Consider the following 8,528-nt stretch of genomic DNA (forward strand, 5'->3'; position numbering starts at 1 on the left):
AATCGTTCGACGTATTGCATGTGCCATCAGTGCAGTAGAACATTTCCCAGTGCGCAAAGCATACCCCCGCCCCCCATGAGTGCTTCCCCTACTGCCATAATTGCGGCGGTGAACATTCGCCGACTTCGTAAGACTGCCCATCAAGAAAAGAAGCGGACCGCGCGGCGCGTTCGCGGGCATCCAAGCACCGTCGCCGACGGATGCGCAACACGAAGCCCTTCCAGTATACGCCAGATTTCCCTGAATTGCCACAGAGGACACACCGTCCCCGTCAACAGGACACAAGAGTCACTATAAGCTACAAGACCCCAGACACTTCCATCGCTACTTCCAACCGGTTTGCCGTGCTTCGCCAGACGAGTCACAGCCGGAGTCGCAGTCGCAGTCGCAGTAGCAGCCGCAGCCGAAGTCGCAGTGACAGCCAAACAATCAGAAATAAATCTCCAAATGGAACCCCGCCGCCTAAGGCCGCCAAGCAATCTACCACTCCGAAGCCGAAACGTCCCAGAAATGACAAGAGCCAGCTAGCCTCTGATATCGGTGAGCAAGCTTGTCCGTCCAAACCTACCTACTAATCCCTCCCAACCCTCACCTAACACTTCACAGTCAACCCGTTCTATTTTACGGACTCCAGGTCTTCATTACTCGTACTCTCAAGCTCTTTAGCGCCCTATGACACCATCTACAACACCATCGCACATACCGGACCAAACAAGCATGCAGCGCCTTGAACGAGCGGTCCAGGTTTCAAAGGCTAAAGTAGACAGCCTCGCGAATGAGGTTGCAGTGATTCGCACGATACAGGCTGAAATGCAATATCTAAACCATGAAATTGCACGCACTGATGTCTTCGTTGAACAGCTAGTAGCCAACGCGCAAATATTCGCACGTGCACAGACATCCACGCAGTCCAAGGTCGATGAGCCCTCTGGCTCGGCAAATCTGTAATATGGCAAGCCCTAATCGACCTCTAATAATATGGCAATGAAATTGCAGGAGCCTTCCGAAGGAAGAAAGCTCTCTTACAACAATTCATCTACCGAGGAGGTCAAAAACCAGATATCCTTTTAATTCAAGAAGCTTGCAGACTTATATCATTACCGGGATATGAACACTTTACCCAAGGAAGTATTACTAAACGAGACAAAAGAGCTCCACAGGGTGTGACCATTCCCATTACCACTGTAACATACCTGGCCAAACATATTCCAGCTATACAAATCGATAGTGATTCCATAAACAATTCGACTCAGGAGCACACTACTGTCCAATGCCGCTTCGGCAGCCGTGACGTTCTAATTATCAATGCATACTGGGTCCCAAGGCTCGGCTGTCCTTCTTCTCTGAAATGGTTGGACACGTACACAAAGCTATATACATAAGGACAAAGGCATCATTATAGCTGGGGATTTCAATACACATAACATATCATGGGGATATACCAGCGCACAACGAAAGCAGGGCAGCGCCTCGAAAGAAAAATGCAAGATAACAAGTATACGTTCCTTAATGACACAACCGAGGCCACTCGCCAAGGAAACAGTGTCGAACGCGACTCTAACCTCGACTTAAGCTGGTACCGCGGAATTGGGAATGTAACTTGGGCGAATCTTCATGAAAATCTTGGAAGTGACCATTACATCATTGAAGTTACTTTAAGCATTCTTCTCTCTAAGGCTCGCCTTGCTAACGCAGCTTCCAATACACAACTTACTGACTGGCACCGATTCCGATCAGACCTAGACAGGGCCGACGAACAGCCGGACCTACATTCATGGGCGAAGAATATTAGCGAGACGAGGAAAAAGTACACCAAAAAGATTGCGCGTGCTCCTGAAAAACCAACACATTGACTCTCACCCGCTTAACTTATGGGATAAAAGACACAGGGTAGTGCAGAATTGGAAGAAACATAAACAGAATCACAGCCTTCGCAAATTTATTGAGCAAATAACATTAGAAGCACAAGAATACGCGCAAAAACTTTGCACCGAAAACTGGATAGAAACATGTGACAAGCTCAACGGCCGCCTACATACTGCGAGAGTGTGGAATATCGTAAGATCACTTTTGGGCCAAGGAAAACCACGACAAACCATGAACAAGATAATGATGAGCTCTGGCCAGACACGCGAAGAAATAGCTGATGAAATTCGTCAGACCTTGGACCAAAATGCAGGACAACTTCCGGATTACCCAACTGAGTCACTCGAAGAGAGTACAACAGGCATAAACAGTCTGTTTACCTTAACTGAGCTACATACGGCTCTCTCTTCGCTGAAACGAAACACAACGCCTGGCAAAGATGGGATTACTTAGAGTACGCTTCGTAACTTACCCTCTTCTCAGAGCAACTTTTAGAATACATCAACAATATTTGGAAATCCGGAATCCTTCCAGAGCAGTGGAAAACGGCAATAATAATACCAATCCCGATACCTGGCAAACCGGCCAACTGTATCACGAACCTACGTCCTATATCTTTAACGTCGTGTGTAAGCAAACTGATGGAACGCATGGCTCTTAACCGTCTCAACTGGCACTTAGAAAACAGCAGTGCTTTTCCTTACACAATGACAGGCTTTAGATCCAATGTTAGCACTCAGGATACCATGCTTCGTATCTCAGATGTGTATCGAAATCACAGTCTCGTGCAAACCAGAGTAATCGCAGGTGTAGATATACACAAGGCGTTCGACCACGTGAAACACTCCGCTATCCTCAAGAACCTGTTGACCTTACGAACCGGCGCCCGCCTCTACAATTATATCAAGGATTTTCTTACTGCTCGCTTTATACAAATTCAAATCAATGGAGAGCTTTCAGCGCCATACCCTCTTAGTATAGGAGTCCCTCAAGGCTCAATCCTATCACCCACTCTCTTCAATATTGCTTTGCTCGATTTGCCTGCCCGGCTCTCTTCCATCGCACTACTCGAACACAATATTTATGCAGACGATATTACTATACGGTGTTGAAAGGGGGTCCCTAGGAGAACAGGGGAGAGAGAGAAGTTTAATGATACTAAATGCAGAGAGGTCGGCCTGAGGTATATTCCTCTAGCCAGCTACTCGGCGTTGGGGGAAGGGGAAGAGGGAAAGAAATAGGGAAGAAAGAGGCGCATGATGGGTGACGATGACGATAGAAGGAAGTGTAGAACATATGGCAAACAATTTGGCATGCTCAAAGCCTACAATCCAGGCCCGTACTTTTTAAAAAGTTCAGTAACGTCTGGATGGCCTTGAAACTCGATTGAGCGTCTGGCCAAGGGCCTAAAATAACGTCCTCCGACAACGGTGGGCTGTCGAGACGCGTAAGGTCATTGCCCAACTTTCGGCGCTCTTCCACGTACTTAGGGCAGTCACAAAGCCCATGACCTATAGTCTCAGTCACATTGCATACCTCACAGTCTGGGGACTCGGTGCGTCGCATGAGGTGTACGTATCCGCGCGTAAACGCTACCCCCAGCCTTAGTCTGTGCAGAAGACTGGCAGTTGAATTTTCGGTGGTAGCCTAAAATTCATGGTAGGGTCCAATCTCTGGAGTCGTCTGTGGCGATTATCCGGATTGTCCCAGTGCTTTGCTGTCAATTTTCGGATGACACTGGAGAGGAGACAGTTGGCGTCCGCTCTTGAAAAAGGAATTGAAAACAGTGACTCTCGTTCTTCGAGCGCTTTCTTCGCTTCGGCATTGGCCAGTTCGTTGCCGAGTATACCACAGTGACTGGGAATCCACTGAAATGTGATGTGGTGGCCGTTTTTTTGCGTTAAAGTGTAGAGCTCGGCATTTTGAAGAGCCAACACTCTGTAAGCGCTTTCTTTCAACACCACCCTAAGTAGTTGTACAGCCGATTTTGCGTCACTGAAGGCTGTCCATACTTGAGGAGGCTGTCGCGAAATATATTGAACGGCCTCTCTGATTGCCACTAGTTCCGTAGATGTTGTAGTCGTCTTGTTATACAGACGAAACCGTCGAATGACTTGATGCGCAGGCACGACGAAAGCCGCACCAGACGCATACAACGAGACCGATCCGTCTGTATACACACTCACCGAGAAGTCATATTCTTTCGACATATATTCAAGTGTTAAATGTCTGAGGCCCACGGTAGGTATTTGCGATTTTTTAGAAATTCCGGGAATAGATAGACGTACTCGTATTTTGGACATTACCCATGGGGCATACGTGGAAGGCCAGCCGGTGCAAAGTATGCTGGTATGGCAGATTCTTGGCATTTAACGGCTCTTGAAAAAGTGGAGTCGGGCCGTATGTCGGGAAGTGTTGATAACGGATGGCGTCCATGACGGCACAGCAGTCACAGGAATACTCGAAGAGGTTCGCATCGTAGATAGACAGGTAAAGGGGTGACGCGAGCTTCCTCAATTGCTCCGTAGGTTGAGGTGCAACGTGGAACAACGAGACATGTTTTCAGCATCTGTGCTTGGGCACTTTCCAGCGTACGCAAATATGACGGGCTCATACTTGATAAAACTGGCTGGCTATACCGAATGTAACCGACGTAGAGAGCCTGGTACAGCCGGAGTAGCGAATGCTCAGATGGACCCCACTTCATACCGGCCAGAAAGCGAAACACTTGAGCAAGCCCAGTTAATTTTTTCTTTAACATTGCAACATGTTTCGACCATGAAACACCGTGGTCAATGACAACGCCGAGGTATTTGTGGTGGGTGACATATGGGATGGCATTTCCATTGATCATAATTGAATACCAACACATAAGCTTCCGTGTGAACGCTATCGCAGCGCACTTATCTGGGGCCAGTTGCAGTCCTTGGCACTGCAGATACTGAGACGTCAAAGAAACAGCTCGCTGCAATCTGGCACAAATTTGCGGTCGCCGAAAGTTGGACAATGACCTTACGCGTCTCGACAGCCCACCGTTGTCGGAGGACGTTATTTTAGGCCCTTGGCCAGACGCTCAATCGAGTTTCAAGGCCATCCAGACGTTACTGAACTGTTTAAAAAGTACGGGCCTGGATTGTAGGCTTTGAGCATGCCAAATTGTTTGCCATATGTTCTACACTTCCTTCTATCGTCATCGTCACCCATCATGCGCCTCTTTCTTCCCTATTGCTTTCCCTCTTCCCCTTCCCCCAACGCCGAGTAGCTGGCTAGAGGAATATACCTCAGGCCGACCTCTCTGCATTTAGTATCATTAAACTTCTCTCTCTCCCCTGTTCTCCTAGGGACCCCTTTCAACACCGTATAGTAATATCGTCTGCATAAATATTGTGTTCGAGTAGTGCGATGGAAGAGAGCCGGGCAGGCAAATCGAGCAAAGCAATATTGAAGAGAGTGGGTGATAGGATTGAGCCTTGAGGGACTCCTATACTAAGAGGGTATGGCGCTGAAAGCTCTCCATTGATTTGAATTTGTATAAAGCGAGCAGTAAGAAAATCCTTGATATAATTGTAGAGGCGGGCGCCGGTTCGTAAGGTCAACAGGTTCTTGAGGATAGCGGAGTGTTTCACGTGGTCGAACGCCTTGTGTATATCTACACCTGCGATTACTCTGGTTTGCACGAGACTGTGATTTCGATACACATCTGAGATACGAAGCATGGTATCCTGAGTGCTAACATTGGATCTAAAGCCTGTCATTGTGTAAGGAAAAGCACTGCTGTTTTCTAAGTGCCAGTTGAGACGGTTAAGAGCCATGCGTTCCATCAGTTTGCTTACACACGACGTTAAAGATATAGGACGTAGGTTCGTGATACAGTTGGCCGGTTTGCCAGGTATCGGGATTGGTATTATTATTGCCGTTTTCCACTGCTCTGGAAGGATTCCGGATTTCCAAATATTGTTGATGTATTCTAAAAGTTGCTCTGAGAAGAGGGTAAGTTACGAAGCGTACTCTAAGTAATCCCATCTTTGCCAGGCGTTGTGTTTCGTTTCAGCGAAGAGAGAGCCGTATGTAGCTCAGTTAAGGTAAACAGACTGTTTATGCCTGTTGTACTCTCTTCGAGTGACTCAGTTGGGTAATCCGGAAGTTGTCCTGCATTTTGGTCCAAGGTCTGACGAATTTCATCAGCTATTTCTTCGCGTGTCTGGCCAGAGCTCATCATTATCTTGTTCATGGTTTGTCGTGGTTTTCCTTGGCCCAAAAGTGATCTTACGATATTCCACACTCTCGCAGTATGTAGGCGGCCGTTGAGCTTGTCACATGTTTCTATCCAGTTTTCGGTGCAAAGTTTTTGCGCGTATTCTTGTGCTTCTAATGTTATTTGCTCAATAAATTTGCGAAGGCTGTGATTCTGTTTATGTTTCTTCCAATTCTGCACTACCCTGTGTCTTTTATCCCATAAGTTAAGCGGGTGAGAGTCAATGTGTTGGTTTTTCAGGAGCACGCGCAATCTTTTTGGTGTACTTTTTCCTCGTCTCGCTAATATTCTTCGCCCATGAATGTAGGTCCGGCTGTTCGTCGGCCCTGTCTAGGTCTGATCGGAATCGGTGCCAGTCAGTAAGTTGTGTATTGGAAGCTGCGTTAGCAAGGCGAGCCTTAGAGAGAAGAATGCTTAAAGTAACTTCAATGATGTAATGGTCACTTCCAAGATTTTCATGAAGATTCGCCCAAGTTACATTCCCAATTCCGCGGTACCAGCTTAAGTCGAGGTTAGAGTCGCGTTCGACACTGTTTCCTTGGCGAGTGGCCTCGGTTGTGTCATTAAGGAACGTATACTTGTTATCTTGCATTTTTCTTTCGAGGCGCTGCCCTGCTTTCGTTGTGCGCTGGTATATCCCCATGATATGTTATGTGTATTGAAATCCCCAGCTATAATGATGCCTTTGTCCTTATGTATATAGCTTTGTGTACGTGTCCAACCATTTCAGAGAAGAAGGACAGTCGAGCCTTGGGACCCAGTATGCATTGATAATTAGAACGTCACGGCTGCCGAAGCGGCATTGGACAGTAATGTGCTCCTGAGTCGAATTGTTTATGGAATCACTATCGATTTGTATAGCTGGAATATGTTTGGCCACGTATGTTACAGTGGTAATGGGAATGGTCACACCCTGTGGAGCTCTTTTGTCTCGTTTAGTAATACTTCCTTGGGTAAAGTGTTCATATCCCGGTAATGATATAAGTCTGCAAGCTTCTTGAATTAAAAGGATATCTGGTTTTTGACCTCCTCGGTAGATGAATTGTTGTAAGAGAGCTTTCTTCCTTCGGAAGGCTCCTGCAATTTCATTGCCATATTATTAGAGGTCGATTAGGGCTTGCCATATTACAGATTTGCCGAGCCAGAGGGCTCATCGACCTTGGACTGCGTGGATGTCTGTGCACGTGCGAATATTTGCGCGTTGGCTACTAGCTGTTCAACGAAGACATCAGTGCGTGCAATTTCATGGTTTAGATATTGCATTTCAGCCTGTATCGTGCGAATCACTGCAACCTCATTCGCGAGGCTGTCTACTTTAGCCTTTGAAACCTGGACCGCTCGTTCAAGGCGCTGCATGCTTGTTTGGTCCGGTATGTGCGATGGTGTTGTAGATGGTGTCATAGGGCGCTAAAGAGCTTGAGAGTACGAGTAATGAAGACCTGGTGTCCGTAAAATAGAACGGGTTGACTGTGAAGTGTTAGGTGAGGGTTGGGAGGGATTAGTAGGTAGGTTTGGACGGACAAGCTTGCTCACCGATATCAGAGGCTAGCTGGCTCTTGTCATTTCTGGGACGTTTCGGCTTCGGAGTGGTAGATTGCTTGGCGGCCTTAGGCGGCGGGGTTCCATTTGGAGATTTATTTCTGATTGTTTGGCTGTCACTGCGACTTCGGCTGCGGCTGCGACTGCGACTGCGACTGCGACTCCGGCTGTGACTCGTCTGGCGAAGCACGGCAAACCGGTTGGAAGTAGCGATGGAAGTGTCTGGGGTCTTGTAGCCCATAGTGACTCTTGTGTCCTGTTGACGGGGACGGTGTGTCCTCTGTGGCAATTCAGGGAAATCTGGCGTATACTGGAAGGGCTTCGTGTTGCGCATCCGTCGGCGACGGTGCTTGGATGCCCGCGAACGCGCCGCGCGGTCCGCTTCTTTTCTTGATGGGCAGTCTTACGAAGTCGGCGAATGTTCACCGCCGCAATTATGGCAGTAGGGGAAGCACTCATGGGGGGCGGGGGTATGCTTTGCGCACTGGGAAATGTTCTACTGCACTGATGGCACATGCAATACGTCGAACGATTTGGGCATACGTCGGTGGCGTGACCGAGCGTGAAGCAGTGCGAGCACAGCGAACTTCTGTGTCGAAATGGGTTGAAGCGCTGGACAACGCGATTAATAAGGGCAGATCTGGGTAAACGTGGGCCTTCCACCGTCACCATCACGGTGTTGGACTAGCCTATTCGGCGAATTGTCAGGAGTTTCGCTTGTTCTACTTCCGCAATACTCTGCAGCTCTCCGTCGGAGATCGAGGCGGGTATTCCATGTATGACGCCGCGTGCTTTCATAGGATCAGCGACCACGTAGGTGTTTGTCTCGTAAGCTGCATCGTTGATAGTGATGCTCTTTAGTTCAGCG

The sequence above is a fragment of the Dermacentor andersoni genome, chromosome 3, assembly GCF_023375885.2.
Source record: "Dermacentor andersoni chromosome 3, qqDerAnde1_hic_scaffold, whole genome shotgun sequence".
Classification (NCBI taxonomy): Eukaryota; Metazoa; Arthropoda; class Arachnida; order Ixodida; family Ixodidae; genus Dermacentor; species Dermacentor andersoni.